The sequence below is a fragment of the Hyla sarda genome, chromosome 1, assembly GCF_029499605.1.
Source record: "Hyla sarda isolate aHylSar1 chromosome 1, aHylSar1.hap1, whole genome shotgun sequence".
Lineage (NCBI taxonomy): Eukaryota > Metazoa > Chordata > Amphibia > Anura > Hylidae > Hyla > Hyla sarda.
This window is the reverse complement of record NC_079189.1, coordinates 579,341,045-579,360,621: the sequence shown is the minus strand read 5'-3', so window position 1 is coordinate 579,360,621 and position 19,577 is coordinate 579,341,045. Positions and strand designations below refer to the sequence as shown.

Below are 19,577 nucleotides of genomic sequence, written 5' to 3'. Positions count from 1 at the left end.
TGGTACAAAATTACTGCATTTGACGGAAATACAGACATAGGTATAAAAGGTTTGACAGAGAAGGTAGAATAGTTTAGAAAAAACGTTAAAAAGAAAAAATTCTCTCCAGATCTCAGATATTTCCATAGCCAACAGCAGGCTGTGAATTTTTTTTTTTTTTTACTTCTCATTGGAATGGCCTTGGTTCTTAAATGGTACGATCCAGACAGGTACATGAATATCCTGCTTTTCAATACGATAGTTCCCTGATCGGCCATTTGCAACTTGTTGCGAGGAAAAACAATCCATTATTAGGTAAATAACGGCATCTATTACGGGAAATGGATGTTTTTTTTCCACCATCCAATGGGCACTAATTTACCCCATTCATGCAGAAGTTTTGGTCACATGGGTTAATGTAAACCAATCCCTGTTGCGCTCGCCTTTCCCAGTGCACTTCAGCATAATAAAGCCAGTGTTCCTGACTCGTACACCTCACTCGGTGACACCTCGTTCCCTCGCTAACAGTTCATTTATGAATTTCACAAGATTTTTCTCCATTTCTATAGGAAATGCACATTTCACTTTTTGACCCAGGAGCATCTGTTCAATTTTTTTTTTTTTATTCTGCTTTGGCATTCTGAGAGTGTTAATGTCTTTCATATCTGTTTAAGGCTATTTAGAGATATTTATGACCTCTTCTTGGTTATACGGTCTAAAGTGTGTTGCAATTTTATTTTTATATTTTATATTTTTTTTTTTTTACTAAACAGACAGGAAAGCATTCGTAGGAGGAAGCAGATTGCTCCAAGCACGTGTTTCCTGGGACAGTAAAAGTCAAAATTAAATATTATTGCATAAAAGTCACAGGATCTTGACTGATTTTCACACTTTTTTTATAGAATTTAAAAAATAAAAAAAATTTGCAACAATTTTTTTTTTTTAAATGGAAACCATACGCCGGTAACAGTCCTGCTTTCATTCTTTCATAACGTCATATAAAATATAATATACAATCATAAATTCTATAATTTACTGTACTGCGGATATGCCCAAGATGGCTCTGTGCTAAGTAGGGCAGCCTTGAATTGATATATTTTAATTTTTTTTATTTTTAATTGAGCGTCGGGGCACCATGCACAACTATACATTGTTACAGCTCAATATGCTTTCTATTAAACAATTTACCAAACAGGATATATTTTAGGTGATTCAATTAGCAGAAAGTCAAAGCAGATGCACTGCAAAATAACTAAATAAAGCAGTAAATTAGTTCGGGATATGGAATTGTTTTTGGCATTTAAATACTATCGCTGATGACACCATTGCAATTTTATTTATTTTTTATTTCATTTTTTTTTTCTTCCATAATTCCTGGTTTATAGCCACATGGTCTGCCCCAGTTTGAAAGTATTTGGCGAAGGAAGCCAAAAACTGAAAAAAACAAATGAGAGCAGACTACGTGCACTGCAGGACAGTACGTATTCTTGGCCGCAGCACACGAAATGTAATGGGCATGCTGGAGTCTGCTTGGCAGCTCAACTGGATAAAAATCTGGGGAGATACAATCGAATTTTGGACCTGACTACAAGTATCTTCCTCTTTTTTTATTTTACCTATTTTGCTTTTCTTTTCTTTTTTTATTTCAGGAAACTATAAGGATCCATGTCGGTCAGTTGACTAATAATTATTATTTTTAATTTTTAAAAATTTTGGAATTTTAAAATTGAAAATTGAAAATGAGGCAATTGATTGTTTTTTTTTTACACAGTATCATCTGTGTCATTAGATATTAGCTATTATAAAGCTGTTTGGTATAGGCTAGAATAAGATTCAAGTAATAGCAATAGTAATAGAGTCAAGCATAAAAATTGTTGCTTGTATATGTGTATTATTTTATGTACAGTATGGCGAAATCTGAAACTTTTCTGCTATATATACACAAATATATATGCTATAATTTTAGTCTATACAACATTCACATGCGCAAGTTCTAATATATACTCTTTAGATGTTCTTTATGCAATCTTCCTATAGCCTTAGAGACCAAGGTTTATATCATTTGCTTCAAGTGGGTAACACAGGCCCTTTCTTTTTGGACTATAAAAAGTTTGTTGGTGGTCATCAAAATTGACTTTCTGAAATTGGGTTTAGATTATTTAAAAAGAAATAAATAAAGATATAACTACATAAATTCTAAACTAAACCAAAACAAATAAGCAATGTAAGGCCTTTGTGTATGGAATAAGACAGAGAAAATTTGAATTTAAGAAACCATCTTCACTGAAATAATTGTTGTGATTTAAAGTCCGTCCTTGCAAATCTATTTTCATTTTCACCAAAATTAAAAAAATTTTAACGGAGGAAGCAACAGGTTTTAAAAATGTTTTTTTCCTAAAAGTAAAAGAAAAGTAAGTGGTAGGTTTTTGGGGAGGAGAAAAGTAAAAAACAAATTCAATTTTTCTTACATTTTAAATGTTCTGTTTGTGTAAAATTTTGAGAATCACCATAAGGGCTTCTTTGCATTTTTAATTTAGTAACTAACATATGAATACATTTGCATATTAATTAGTTGCAGATTAAATCATGCATACATAATTGCCTCCTTACTGTGTTTAATGTTTGTCAAAATCTCCAGCCTGGGTTTGATGGATGTCGTATGAAAGATTACAATTTGATGTACCCTTGCAACTATTTACACCAATAATGGACAATTTTTTTTTTTTAAAGAAAATTTTCTAAAATATGATATATAAAAAAAGCAATAAAAAATAAAACAAAAAATGGGACATAGGTGTGTTCCTTGTGGCATTTGTGTATTTCATTCTCCAAATCATTTGCTATTCATAATCATTAATGCATCTCCTAATTATGCAGCATATGTTGGTTAACCCTCGCCGTGCCGATTGTCACAGAGCCGTTTTGCTGACAAATGAACGGCTCCCAACTTACTGATATTTGGGTTCTTGATTTATGTCTTCAAGTGTATATTTTGAAAAATTAAAAAAAGGATAAATTAAAATAAATAAATAATCAATCAATCCTTGGCGACAATGGGGCCTGTGAATATAAAAAATAAATAAATATATTAATTTGTAATCCATTTTTTATTAATCTTCTGCCAGATATGTCATTTCATATGTCAAATTAATAACGTAATAATGTAAATATGACAAAAAAGTGACATCACTGATTGCTGTTTCATCATTTTTGCAGACCTATACTGCCTCCATAGGATATGAATTATTAACAGTCATTCCCACAGCATTAGCATTGTTGTTCCCATACAGCATTTGTAGCTAGACGAAGCATTATCTCCACAGATGACATGTTGTTCCATCACAAAAAAAAAAAAAAAAAAATTAGCTTAAATTTTCAGGATTTATTGCATCTGTCCATTTTCACTTATTAGGCCGACTTAATATGTGTCGTCTAGATAAGTGCAGGTTTGTGGGAAGAGGATTTAAAGATCACACAACTCGATATTTTATTGGTCCGGTAAAATGCACAACTAGTTGACAGTGGTCCAAATTTTTGGGATTAGTAGATTTAGCAGCTGTTTTTGTTGTTTTTATTATTAAAGCAGGTTACGTATTATGTCATAAACAGTATACATTGTGTCACATCTTGTTTTTTCTTTCTATTTTATAAGAGAGAAAGAAATGAAAAATGGATAGATAGATGATAGATAGATATGAGATAGATATATAGATAGATATATAGATAGATAGATAGATAGATATGAGATAGATAGATATGAGATAGATATATAGATAGATAGATAGATATATAGATAGATAGATATGAGATAGATACATATATAGATAGATATGAGACAGATAGCTAGATAGATATGAGATGGAAAGATAGATAGATATGAGATAGATAGATATGAGATAGATAGATAGATAGATAGATATGAGATAGATAGATACATAAGAGATAGATTGATATGAGAGAGATAGATAGATATGAGAGAGAGATATAGATAGATATGAGAGAGATAGATAGATAGATATGAGATGGAAAGATAGATATGTGATAGATAGATATGAGATAGATAGATAATATATATATATATATAGATAAATATGAGACAGATATATAGATAGATAGATATGAGATAGATAGATATGAGATAGATAAATAGATAGATATGAGATAAATAGATATGAGATAGATAGATATGAGATAGATAGATAGATAGATATGAGTTAGATACATATATAGATAGAACGATATGAGACGGATATATAGATAGATAGATATGAGATAGATAGATAGATAGATAGATATGAGATAGATAGATATGAGATAAATAGATATGAGATAAATAGGTATGAGATAGATAGATATGAGATAGATAGATAAAAAAATAGATTGACAGATTGATAGACAAAAAATATTGAACTTTCTCAGTGCTGTAGAGAAATGCTTTAGGTGGTAAACTGGGCCATAAAATGAATCCAGGACTGACCACAAATGACCTTGCTGATAAAATAAAATACTGTGTAGGTGGATCTTTTTTGTTATCTGGCCTTCCATGTAGGTACTTCCTCTCCACATTACATCACCGCTCTATGGTTACATGGCAGATTTGAGGGAAACATCTGGCGGTGGTGGTGTAAGCCTAATCAGCAACTGGTCCTCGCCATTTCTTCGAAAATAGATAGAAGCCGCAATGGTTGACATGTGAATTCCCCTCCCTAATTTTTTTTTTGGACTGAACGTTATTTGGGAGGAAGAAAGGAAGTTGTTACAAACCATAAACTTGGGCGTCACAATGATTGATATTCACGTTATTTATAAACCCGATTTTTTACTTATTACTTATTTTACCTATTACTGCTTTCTTACTTATTTCTTTAAACTATGTTTTACATTTTCTTTTATTTTGAAGAAATGTTTTAATTTTGACTTGTAACAATTTTTTTTTTTTTATTTGAATTAACTTTTTTCAAATTTTATGAAGGTTTAGTAGGACAGGAGATGATCGGCTATTGCATCTGTTTTCATTGACTGTAAATAATACAAGTTAAAGGAATTGGGACATAAAATCTTTTTTTTTTTTACGAGGAATCGTTTCTAAGGTTACAGTAACTTATAGGTGCAATGACTACAGATGGAGCACAATAGACTCCTTTTATTTCCATCATGTGTTTCAGCGTCGGTTGCACGACTGCGTTCATACGGTCTTCATTATCATGAAACGTATTGATCAAAATCCATATATGAGTCATCTGTCCAAATCTGCTTCCATATTGGCACAACCATCAAATACAGGCCCTCCAGCAAAAAAAAATAATAATTCCGAGTTACCGGGACCCTCAGAATTTATGGTTTTCATGTATTGGCCTTTTATTTAAATACAAAAATTTGTGTTTATTTATTTATGTTAACTATTTTTAGAAATTTACTATGAGAAAGCAGAGTTTAAAAAAAAAATAAATGTGATACATATAGTTAAAATACCAAAACCACTCACATAAGGGATACCTTGATTGACTGGATGACTTCTTACACAGTGCACACTATAGGCCGGACGTGGCCATACAAATACTGTAAACCGATAGGTTCTTACATGTATGACGTATAATGTTCCCATAAAAGGTACAATAAACACAAGTGTGTGTATACATGGAAGTTTGTGATTTTTAACAGGTTCATAGGGATTTTTACTGTTTGCTTTCCGTCTTGTAATTTCTTTTTTTAAGACATGCAGTTCTTTCCTTCATCCTACAGATGTCACTGTTGCAATTGCTCTTTATACTAAGTGCTCAGACAATGAATATATTGTCCCGTTATAAATGACAACAAACACCGCTAAATATAAATATGACGTTTTGAGTTTGAGTTTTGTAATTTTTTTTGTTGCCTTTTAATATCTTTTTTAAAGTCCTCGCCATAAATCCATCAATTTTAGCATGTATTTTTATTTTCTTAAATCCGTCCGCTACCGTGTAATTTGAGAAAATACGTTGCACTAAACCATGAATCCATTTTATTGATCAGGAAAATACGCACCCAGAACGTAATCTCTATACTACAGATGTAGCAGAGACAAATTTCTCACCCTGCATAGGTTGGCCTGCAGTCTTATGCAGAAGCGCAGTTGTCGCATGCCAAGTGACAGAGTCAGCGCTGCTGCATCTGGGCATTAGCAATCTCCCTGGAAATGGCAATGGGCAATGTGTTTCTGCTTTCTCTGGTGCCTGGGAAGGAGTTAATGTGAGGGAGTGATATCTGGAATAAAATTCTGCAGGTGGTATTTATGGCTGTATAGAACAGGGGGCTGCATTCACGTATGTGAAACCCAGAACACTAGCAGCTCTGCTACTTTACTGTGCAAATGTCTGCTTTGTAAGGTAAATGTTATTTCACATATGTCTGCCCGTTCATTAAAAGGCCCAAAATTATTGCAGAATAGTGAAAGTTTTACCCCCCCCCCCCTCTCACCTTGTTGTACTTAGCTTACAAGACACTATTAATGAGTCCAGTATACTGCCCTGTATTCATGGTGTGTTTAGGGATTTATGCCAGCAATATTCCAAAGTTGAAAAAGTTCATTGCGCCATATGCAACTTCTAAAGCTGCCAATAAAGTCTGTGTCTTAAGGCAACTTTCCTCGCAGGCCGAGCATATAATCTTGTTTTAATTTAATTAACATCCACATTACATAGCCACGGTCCTGAAGTAAAGTCCGCTCCCCTCCCCCCCAACCGGTAAACAAATACAGCGTGGTGGCTTCTGTGTGCGCTATTTATGCCTCACTATGGTCTTAGTGCTGCCCATTAGTGGCCTCAAAGTCACATTGTTGTTATGTGCTGGAAGACATACACGCAGCTACACAATACATACATGCAGGTACACAATACATACAAGACATACACGCAGGTACACAATACATACAAGACATACACGCAGGTACACAATACATACAAGACATACACGCAGGTACACAAGACATACAAGACATACACGCAGGTACACAATACATACAAGACATACACGCAGGTACACAAGACATACAAGACATACACGCAGGTACACAAGACATCTATGCAGGTACACAATACATACAAGACATACACGCAGGTACACAAGACATACACGCAGGTACACAATACATACAAGACATACACGCAGGTACACAATACATACAAGACATACACACAGGTACACAAGACATACAAGACATACACACAGGTACACAAGACATACACGCAGGTACACAATACATACAAGACATACATGCAGGTACACAATACACACAAGACATACATACAGGTACACAAGACATACAAGACATACACGCAGGTACACAAGACATCTATGCAGGTACACAATACATACAAGACATACACGCAGGTACACAAGACATACACGCAGGTACACAATACATACAAGACATACACGCAGGTACACAATACATACAAGACATACACGCAGGTACACAAGACATACATGCAGGTACACAATATATACAAGACATACATGCAGGTACACAATACATGCAAGACATACACGCAGGTACACAAGACATACAAGACATACACGCAGGTACACAAGACATACAAGACATACACGCAGGTACACAATACATACAAGACATACACGCAGGTACACAATACATACAAGACATACACGCAGGTACACAATACATACAAGACATACACGCAGGTACACAATACATACAAGACATACACGCAGGTACACAATACATACAAGACATACACGCAGGTACACAAGACATACACGCAGGTACACAATATATACAAGACATACACGCAGGTACACAATACATGCAAGACATACACGCAGGTACACAAGACATACAAGACATACACGCAGGTACACAATACATACAAGACATACACGCAGGTACACAATACATACAAGACATACACACAGTTACACAATACAAGCAAGACATACACGCAGGTACACAAGACATACAAGACATAGACACAGGTACACAATACATACAAGACATACACGCAGGTACACTGCGCTATATAGAGGTGCGAGATTTATGTGCCGGGCGCTGGTTTACCTAATTTGTCTGTGTTAGATTTTATTTGTCTGCTCTGTGTGTGTGTATGTGTATATATATATATATATATATATATATATATATATATATACCCACTATACTGTATATCTATAAGACATATGTAAGAATCCACTGTTGGCCTCCTATGCAATACCACTTCATCTATCTATCTATCTCATATCTATCTATCTCTCTCTCTCATATCTATCTATCTATCTATCTATCTATCTCATATCTATCTATCTCCTATCTATCTATCTATCTCATATCTATCTGTCTATCTCATATTTATCTATCTATCTATCTCATATCTATCTATCTCATATCTATCTATCTATCTCATATCTATCTATCTATCTCATATCTATCTATCTCATATCTATCTCCTATCTATCTATCTATCTCATATCTATCTATCTATCTCATATCTATCTGTCTATCTCATATTTATCTATCTATCTCATATCTATCTATCTCATATCTATCTATCTATCTATCTCATATGTATCTATATATCTCATATCTATCTATCTATCTCATATTTATCTATCTCATATATATATCTATCTCATATCTATCTATCTATCTCATATCTATCTATCTATCTATCTATCTATCTATCTATCTCATATCTATCTATCTATCTCATATCTATCTATCTATACAAAGAATTAGTCAGCCAGCACTTTAGTTGATACCAACCTATTATATGGACCTGGCCTACAGGTGCACGCTACTAGGCTAGATATACAGCAACAGAAGAATGCAGCAGCACACTGCCAGCACAAGGATATAGGTGAAACATGTTTCACCTATATCCTTGTGCTGGCAGTGTGCTGCTGCATTCTTCTGTTGCTGTATATCTATCTATCTATCTATCTATCTATCTATCTCATATCTATCTATCTATCTCATATCTATCTCATATCTATCTATCTCATATCTATCATCTATCTATCTCATATCTATCTATCTATCTATCTATCTATCTCATATCTATCTATCTATCTCATATCTATCTATCTCATATCTATCTATCTATCTATCTCATATCTATCTATCTCATATCTATCTATATATCTATCTCATATCTATCTATCTCATATCTATCTATCTATTTCATATCTATTTAACTGTCTATCTTTTTTTATCATTCGCACTGTATTATGTATATGTCACATATACCTTATCTAATCTAGTACAGTCCATAGCGCAGCACTGTGTGTATTCACACATAAGGGCCTATACCCTAATAGGGGTCATCCAGACAAGTGAATGGCAGGTTGTGTCTATTAAATCAAGGTCTCCACTAGTTCGCGCCATATTTATCCTTCCCTCCCTCCTCCCCAGCTTCCGTTTCTTTTACGCTGTTGTACACACATTGACCTGTTGTCGCCCAGCCTGGTGGTATAGGACATGCAGGGTGGTTTAGAGGTTACGACCGTGATCCCGTCACACTGACATCTAACTGTTTTAATGACAAAAAAATCCACAAAGCATGAAATTGTAATGAAATGTGTGATTATAATTCAAGTACTGTTTACCCAAAGCCCCGGGGACTTTCTGAATAAATACGGAGCAAGTGAGTTAGATAAACCTCAGCTTATTCCTTATGCTGTTCTAGAAAATAAAAAGCCCCTAAGACTATGGGAGGGGTAGGTAGAACTTTCTATACATAAACTTCTTGTTGCTGGCAAGGAGCGCCATTATTTGTCTCCTCTTTTCCGCCTTTTGCTAGCATGCGCCGCTGTAAGAAAATAGGTATTGTGAATTATTAAAGTTGATTCTAGGAGAAAAGCTCTACGCTCGAATGGCATTTATTTCGGCATATGCAAATGATTTAGTTTCGTTTGGGATGAGTTCCCAGGAGCCCTTCTTTCCTATGACGCTCTGAATTTGGCAAGTGCCAGCTAGCCTGTTTTTTTTTTCTTTCTTTTTGTAATTTTTATTTATTTATTTTTTGGTAGGGGGGGGGGGGGGGATTTGGTACAGCATCAAGAATATAAAGGCCTACAGTCATGCCCTCCCCCCCAACCAACATCATGAGAGATTTATTAGAGAACAAGGGAAAAAGTACCAAGATTTGCGTCCACGTAATGTTGTCTGATCATCGCTGTCGAATGGGGATTTTTGTTCATTTTCAAGTGCGATCAATTTTGGCTTTACTTTTCGAGATGAATAGTGTGGACGATACTATATGATCCGTAATGTACTTGCCAAAAATGCTCATGAAACGCGTGACTCAAAAGCTGTTCCTATAGAAAAATTTTTTTTTTCAAATTTCTAAGAAAATTCTAATAAAAAATTAAGTACTCCCACAAAGGGGAGTGAAGAATAAATGACTTTTAGGAACATGTATAACAGGAAACAACATTTTTCTTATGGATCTAAAAAAAATAAAAATAATAATAATAAAAATTAAAAAAAATTCTACGGTGAATATAAAGTAAAGTAGAGGAGCGCAATTCTTGACTTCTTGACATGAACACATCAGTTTCAGAAATATTTATAACAGGAAGCAGTTTTTTTTTTTCTTCATTGAAATAAATACAAAATAAAAATTATAATAAATATGCAGAAGAGAGATGAGTTTAGTGACGTCAGGCTTGAATGTAGAAATATGTAATTAACACATCCCTTCCTGGAAATCTCATAGCAGGAAACAGTTTTTATTGAAATAGATAAAATTGATACAAAGAGTGAAAAAACATAATAGTGAAGTACACCTGATGACGCCACCAGGCCTGGATGTAGAAATTATAGCAGAAAACAGATTTATTTATTTTTTTACTTATTTTTTTTATTTTTTTATCACCATATCAATTAGAGAATCTTTTCCCATTTTTTACACTTTATTTTATATTTTTTTATTTTTTTTGTTTCTACCCACACAAAAAAAAAAAAAAAAAAACATTGTAGAAAACCAGAAAACCTTACAGCTGGGAGGAGCGATCCGATATATTTAATTCTTGTCATCTTCCCAGTTCCTATAGAACGCGACCACAGAATCGGAATCGCGTACTGGTTCTTTTTATCCTTTCAGCTAGGTCAGAACGGTTTTTATTTATTTATTATTATTTTCGAATCCCCCCCCCCCCTCTTCTCCACCAACCCACCACATATCTCCCCCCCCCCCTTCCTTTTCTGAACTGGGTTCCCAAGCAGCTGCGTACAATGCTGGGAGCCTGCCAGGAGCAGAGACAGATGGTATAGTTATTAGATGTGCATCATACGAATCCCTTCCTGCCACTCGCTTTTTAATCAAATTAAAACAAAAAAAGAAAGAGAGGGAGAGAGAGAGAGGGGGAGTCAATTAACTGCATTTGTATTCCGTACAATTATGGACCCTCTCCTACTTTTACCCCAAGGCAGTTAAGTGGAAATTTTAAGGGGAAGAAAAAAAGGAAGGGGGGGGGGGGGTCGAGCTGAAAATCCAGCATTTCCACTCAAAAAATGCCAGGAATCTGAAAAAGAACTGGATTTAGACTCATCCACGGAGCCCTGACTGCCAATCTATTTTTGAACGATCTTTCAACAGTTTTTATTGATTTATTTTTCATTTTTGTTTTTGAACCCTAAATCGGCAACATATACATCTATTTTATTTTATTTTTTGTTTTTTTTTGACGATCGAAGGACCCGATATAAAGAAAACATGGAAAAGTTGAATCTCTCTATTGTACGCACCAGGAATTACAGCTAAGTCAGTGCTGGGATGCTTTCCAGAATCACTGTGGAAAGTTAGCTGTCGTCTGACAGGAGCGAGTACTAGCCACCTCCTCCCCCCCGCCCAAACGTCAGGAATGGTCTCTCCCTGCTTTGCATATTCACCATGCTTGGCCTGGCCATATGGGAAAATGCAAGTGAAGGAATTGTTGTGAAAAAAGGGACAGGGAGTTTGAAATAAAAAGTTGTTAAGAGTGGTACTGAGGAGAAAAAAGAACCCGACACTATGTATTGCGCATACCCAATCCCGGGACTGGGCGGAAACTCTCTGATGTACTACTATAATGGGAAAGCGGTAAGAGAAGTCTGTAATTAAAGGTGTAATTTTGACAAGTTTTATTGTCGTAGGAATGTGGATCACATGCACGATCGGGGCGGCGGGCAGTGCTGCTGCTAGGATGTGAAAAGCATGATAGCTGCAGAATGCACCCTGTACGACTGCTGTGTGATGTTTCTTCTCTAACGTATTTGTGTGTCTGTGCAAGAATATAGCCTACATGTGTGATGCTTGTGTCTACGCGTGCACTCGACTTGTGCCATCGCAGACCCACAATAATTTGTCTTGTGTATATATACACATTAGATGTAGCAGAGCTGAATTTGTCATTGAACCCTCTGGGGCTGCATGGTTTCACAACTCTCTGAGGTCGGATCATGGAGTACGTCTACCTGCAGCCTCGTGTCATTCCCCCATCGGTGCTGCCTAACAACAAACTCAGCTATGCTACATCGTCACAGGCAAATAAAAGAAATTCTAATTGGCACTCTCAGCTCTTGTATATAATGTACATTTGTGCTTGTAGGTGATGTGTTAAGTCAACGTTTCCACTCAACTTGTGGCTTGTATATCATTCCACATCATCATTAATTTATGGTTATTTATATAACAAAAAATAATAATAGTTGAGAGCAAAAACTATATCTCGACAACTCGCAACAAAAGTTTGTCGAGAGGCAGTGATATAGATTTGATGATGATGATGATGTTGTTGTAATGTCATTTTTTATTTTTTATTTTGTAATTGAATATAATATTTTATTGGCCTTCGAGAAATAGAAAGTTTTGGAGGTATTTTGTGATATATATTTTTATAACTCTTTTATGTTTTTTTTTTTTCTTCTGTAAATGTTGAACTGACTGTAAAATTGGGAGCTTTTTTGGTCCTGTTTTGTGACATTTTCCAGATCAGCTTTCTTGTCGGGAGGTAAACTGGGGGGGGGGGGGGGGGGGAGAAAAAGAAAACTAAAAATTTGTCAGGGAGACTGGTTAAACAAACGGTAGACTGGAGGGGAGAGCAATGTGCGAGACACACGGTGGGAAAAAAAAATCTGTATAAGGCATGTTTTGTGAAATCCAATGTAGGAAAGGGAGAAGAGGAAAAGCAAAAATGTTAATATTTGAATATTTGAGGGGATTGGTATGTTATTTGCTTTTCTGCATTAGGTTAGTTTTTGCTTAGTTTTTTTCTATGAAGTATCTTTTGCTCGGTGCACATATGTGCGATTACAGAAGTATGTGTGGCATTTGGCTCCTTAGTTCAGCTGCAGGTTTTCTATTACCATCTGGAAGTTGATTTTCCTCTTGCCCTTCGTGCCATGGGAAAGAAAAGGGATTTGCGTTTGTTAAAGGGGCGGAAAAAAAAATCAACACAAAAACAACATGTGTTAAAGCAATGTCACAGTGAAAACATTCAGCCACAATTTCACGTTTGTATACTTTTTTTTTTTTCACCCAGTACTGTGCCCAGGTCAGGGGCAATAGGCCAAAAGGGAAGGGCTCCTGTCACATTGTCCTGCTAGGCCCAGCAAGCCCTGAGGATCAGTGGTAGGATGATAGATAGATAGATAGATATGAGATGGATAGATAGATATGAGATGGATAGATAGATATGAGATAGATAGATATGAGATATATAGATAGATATGAGATAGATATAAGATAGATATGAGATAGATAGATGGGTAGGTAGATAGATAGATAGGTAGGTAGATAGGTAGATATGAGATAGATATGAGATAGATAGATGGGTAGGTAGATAGATAGATATTAGATAGATAGATAGATAGATAGATAGATAGATAGATAAATAGACATATAGATAAAATTGTGATCAAGCTTAACCTCATTGGCTAGAGCAAGTGGAAAAATTTGTACTCCAAAGTAAAACTTAAAAATAATGTCATGATACATTGTCACAAGGGATACAGGAAAAATTAAAGCAAACAAACAATTCTAACTGTCCTATATATATATATATATATATATATATATATATATATACATACACACACATATATATATAATAAATGTATGTATGTATATATATATATATATATATATATATTTAAAACGATATAAAAATATATAAAATATTAAAAATTGGGGGAAAAAATTAACAAATATCCTGACCTGATACCTCTAGTTCCGTAGCAATGGCGGCCAATTTAGGAAAGGGACCTCACTAACTAACTATATAAAAAAAATATATAATAATAATAATAATAATATATATATATATATAATAATGTTTATAAAAATATATAAATAAATAAACACATCAATAAATAAAATAAATAAAAAAATTATAGATCTGAAGCAAACTGACCGTAGATGTGCAAACGGCGAGGGTCTTGTGCTTTCGCACCCATGCAAATTCTATACCGTTCGGCAAAAACCGTCCGCGCGACAAACCAGATTTTTTATTTTTTTTTACTGTTTATAATGGAGCCGGCATTGTTCTGGCAGGGGTTTTGCATTGTACGCTTTTTTTTTTTGATATGGTGCCAGGCATCTTGCGGAGAATGTGTATGCCATGTGTGTGCCCGCCTGAAATGTATTTCGCACCCTGTGTTCTTTTTGTCGTTTTTTTTTTCCCTTGTTACCTTACCCTATAGGATCGGACTTATCTATGGATTATCAATTGACCCTCTGTTACTTTTTGTTTTAGGCCCCATTTGTTATGCCATATATATATATATATATATATATATATATATATATATATATATATATATAAATGACCTTTCCAAGCTTTTCTCCAAAATTGATTTGAATTGTATTTTTTTAGGGTCTAATTCAAAAATTCTTTAGAATTTTTATATATTTTTTTTAGTCCCCTGTGTTGAGGAATTTCAAGGCATTACTGATTAATCATTTTCCCCTGCTGAAAACATGCCTTTTCAAAAAGGTAGCAGCTCCGGTTAGATCAGTGATTCCTATCCGGTGTGCCTCCAGCTGTTGCAAAACGACAACTCCCAGCATGCCCAAACAGCCTTCGGCTGTCTGGGCATGCTGGGAGTTGTCCTTTTGCAACAGCTGGAGGCACACCGGTTGGGAAACACTGGGTTAGATAGTCCATCCCTAAACTAAGAGTTGGTTTACCGTCGTCCCTGTGTAGAACCAGCATGAATTGTGCCAAGTGACAAACTCAGCTCTGCTACATCTGCCTCCCGCATGGCCCCTTTTGTGTTACAGCGGTCTCATGAAATGGCTGTAATTCCTCTGCATCCTCTGTGGCAATGTCCTCATGACGTGTGCTGCGGTTTAGGGACCTTAAATACAGTCTTTAGGTTGTAGAGGGTCTGTGGATGGGCACCTGGGCATTGGCACTGGGCCCCATCGCTCCTGGGGATTCCAGGCCTTTTGTGCACCTAAGTGGTTAAAGTCCATCTATGACAAATACGCGCACAACCTGTATCATTGACACAAACCTACAATTACACTAATTGCCCCTGGATTGTGTACTTACACTAGGAAATCTCACACTATATTTTCACTAGGAACAAAAATCAAAGGCCGCAAGATGGGGGGGGGGGGGGGGTGTTAAGGTGACAGTCAGGGGTGACAGTAGGGGGCCCCATCTTTCGAGGGTTTGGCTTATCAGAATTGTATTTTAAACGTACAGGAAAAGAAACATTAAAAATGTTAAGCTAGACATAAACTATGTTCAATAGAGTGTGTGTATATATGTATATAGGTGTATATATATATTAAACATGTGTATTCATATATGTATATGTGTGTGTGTCTGATTGTGTACATTTATGTATGTGTGTATATATTCATTTGCATATTTTGCATTAAATATATATATATATATATATATATATATATATATTATACATAAATATTTGTGGATGGTTTTATTTGCAAATATCTGTATGTTTGTATATATGTGTGTAGCTGTTATATTCTGAGCCTATAACACCTGTGTGTGTGTGTATATATATATATATATATATATATATATATATATATGTGTGTGTGTATATGACCTGAAGTGTGTTATATGTGGCTATTTGTACACATGTGTATAAATGTGTGAAGTCATGTATTATAGAAATGTTTAGAATAAACCAGACATATAGTGTGTTGTGTGTATATTTGTATATATGTACATATACCAGGCCTATGTTGTGTTATATGTATATGTGCCTATTTGTATATATGTATATGTATCTGTATATAAACACATAACACAGACCTATAATGTGTTGTGTATATTTGTGTATGTGTATTTGTATGTAAACAAATAACCCAGACATATAGTGTGTTATGTGTATATTTGTATACCGTATGTACATATATTCCAGGCCTATATTGTGTTATATGTATATGTGCCTATTTGTATACATGTGTGAACTCATGTATTTTAGTAATGTTTAGAATAAAACAGACATATAGTGTGTTGTGTGTATAAGTGCAAATTTGTATATGAACACATAACCCAGATCTATAATGTGTTGTGTTTATTTGTGTATGTGTATTTGTATATAACCATATAAACTAGACCTAAAGTGGGGAATGTTTATATGTACATATTTGTATATATGTGTATTTGTAAATAAACACATAAACTAAACCTATAGTGTATTATTTTTAGATTTGTATATATGTATTTATCTATAAACACATAAAACAGACCTATAGTGTATTATGTATATATGTAGATTTGTATATATGTGTATATATTTGTATATAAACACATATATACATAATACACTATTGGTCTGTTATATGTGTTTATATATAAATACATACATACACACACACACACACACACATATATATATATATATATATATATATATATATATACACAAATCTACATATTTACATAATACACTATAGGTCTGTTATATGTATATTTGCATATATGTATATGTATTTAAATATAAACACATATACCAGACCTATAGTGTATTCATATATATATATATATATATATATATATATATATATATATATGTAGATTTGTATATATGTGTATGTATTTGTATACAAGCACATAAACCAGACCTATAGTGTATTATATCTTACAATATATATGGTGTGTATGTGTATACATTGGCTCCATGTTCATATATGTACTTTCCTGCATATAGGTTTATAAGGTTTTGCCTGTAATGTATGTACTATGTAACATTATTTTTGGCATTTATTCACCTGATGATTTCACGTTTTTGCTATATGTTTTATGTATGTATAATGTTTCTCACTGGGAGTCGTATCATCCGTGCATTGTGATACCTTAGTATCCTATACAACACAACCTAATGACAAACTCGTCTCTGTGTGTTAGTTCTTATGTCTTGTGATGCACATTGTCCTTTTTATGGTCTTCCTTTCCGCCTCTGATGTTTATGATGATGATCCCGGGTTCACATATGACATTTATTGCTGCGCTGACCCCCCCCCCCCCCCACCTACACCTTCTACCCCCCCCCCCCCCCCCCCCCCCTACACCTTCCTTTATCCCACATTAACAACATAAATGGGGGACACATTGACTTTCATGGAAACCTCTTTAACGTTTCGGCTAAAAAAAAATTATTTGAATATATTTTTCTTTTTTTTTGTTCATTTGGGACATCACAGACGTGTAATGGCTTTAAATACCTTTCCCACTGTCAGGAAATTGAGCTGAAGAGCCGCGCGTTTCCTGTTTCAGCTGAAATGTGTTTCTCATTTTCTGTTTTTACTACAAAAAAAAAAAAAAAGAGAGAGAGAAGTTTTATATTTTTTTTTTGCATTTTGCGCAGTTTTTTTCTGTATATTATGTGTGGCCATTCAGGGCAGGACTGGCAGTAGGCAGCGCCATGTTGTGTCACAGGTTTAGGATTTACCAGGCCTTGCTTTTGGTACAGTCTGATCTGCAGGTACTGTGTCTTTAAAAGGCGGGTGGCTCAAAAATGGAATTTTGTCAGGTGTAGCGGAGCTGTGTTTGTCATATATAGAACTGCAGAGTTTCTAGGTATGATAGCGGAGATACAGGTGAAGAAGAACTGCATCTTATTGTCAGATGGAGCAGAGCTGAATTTGTCAAATGCGAGATGCTACAGCGGTGTTTCCTAACCAGTGTGCCTGCAGCTGTTGCAAAACTACAACTCCCAGCATGGCCAGACAGCCGAAGGCTGTCTGGCCATGCTGGGAGTTGTAGTTTTGCAACAGCTACAGGTAGACTGGTTAGGAAGCGCTGTACTAGAGTGTCAGATGCAACAGATGTATATAAAAAATGATGTAGCAGAGTTGTATTTGTTAAGTGTTTATGTTGTTAGATGTCAAATGCAGTGGCGCTGAGTTTGCCAGGTTTGTATGGATTTCTCAATGTGACACAGGTAGCAGAGCTCAGAGTCAGATGCAGCAGAGTTGAGTTGATGATGATGAAGCATAATAATGGTGGTTTTGGCAAAGTCTATGGGGAGATCCAGTCATTCATCTCTACTACATCTTATACTGTAAACACCTGGATGTCATAAGAAGTGGATGAAGCGTTTTCCTCCTCTTCCTCAGGGGAACCTGACTGCACCTTACATTTTGCATGGTGGTCTATGGACTGGTATTTTGGGGGGGCACATTATGCTAGGGACACGAAAGAACCGGTGACACACACGTCACGACTTACCCAGCACAAGAGGTATCATCACCCGCGGCCACTGGCATTAGATCAGATGGGATTCTCCAGAAGATGAATATTTCTTATGTGATTGTTACATCTGGAGTGGAATGGAGAGATACAGATCCTGGGATATTGTAGAAACAAGTAGTTGTTTGCCCCCTACTATATCACTCTGTAGATTAGATATATAGATAGATAGATAGATAGATAGATAGATATGAGATAGAGAGATATGAGATGGATAGATAGATATGAGATAGATAGATAGATAGATAGATACAACCAAAGAATAAGTTGGCCAGCACTATTGATTCCAAACTATTGTAAAGACCTGGCTTACAGGTGCAGGCTGCTGGGCTAGCAGTGTGCTGCTCTTTTCTCCTGTTGTTAGATAGATAGATAGATAGATATGAGATAGATAAATATGAGATAGATATGAGATAGATAGATAGATATGAGATATGAGATAGATAATCCAAAGATAGATATGAGATAGATATATATGAGATAGATAGATAGATATGAGATAGATAGATAATACAAAGATAGATATGAGATAGATAGATAGATATGAGATAGATATGAGATAGATAGATATATAAGAAATATATAGATATGAGATAGATAGATAGATATGAGATAGATAGATAGATATGAGATAGATATGAGATAGATAGATAGATATGAGATAGAGAGATATGATATGGATAGATATGAGATAGATAGATATGAGATAGATAATACACAGATAGATATGAGATAGATATGAGATAGATAGATAGTTAGATAGATATGAGATAGATAGAAAGATAGATATGAGATAGAGATATGAGATGGATAGATATGAGATGGATAGATATTAGATATATAGATAGATATGAGATAGATAGATAGATATGAGATAGATAGATAGATAGATA

General features: G+C 34.9%; 1 protein-coding gene and 1 long non-coding RNA gene across 2 annotated transcripts in view; one reads left to right on the top strand and one right to left on the bottom strand.

Annotated features, from left to right (window-relative positions):
• The window catches only part of TCF4 (transcription factor 4), a gene marked incomplete in the record, with an annotated part of 501,923 nt that overhangs the window by 330,744 nt on the left and 151,602 nt on the right, over positions 1-19,577 (top strand).
• On the bottom strand, positions 1,552-17,740 carry LOC130294839 (uncharacterized). The gene is made up of 3 exons (XR_008848635.1): positions 17,658-17,740; positions 2,932-3,039; positions 1,552-2,373 (listed from the first exon to the last, which is right to left on the bottom strand). It is a non-coding gene; the product is annotated as an uncharacterized LOC130294839 (long non-coding RNA).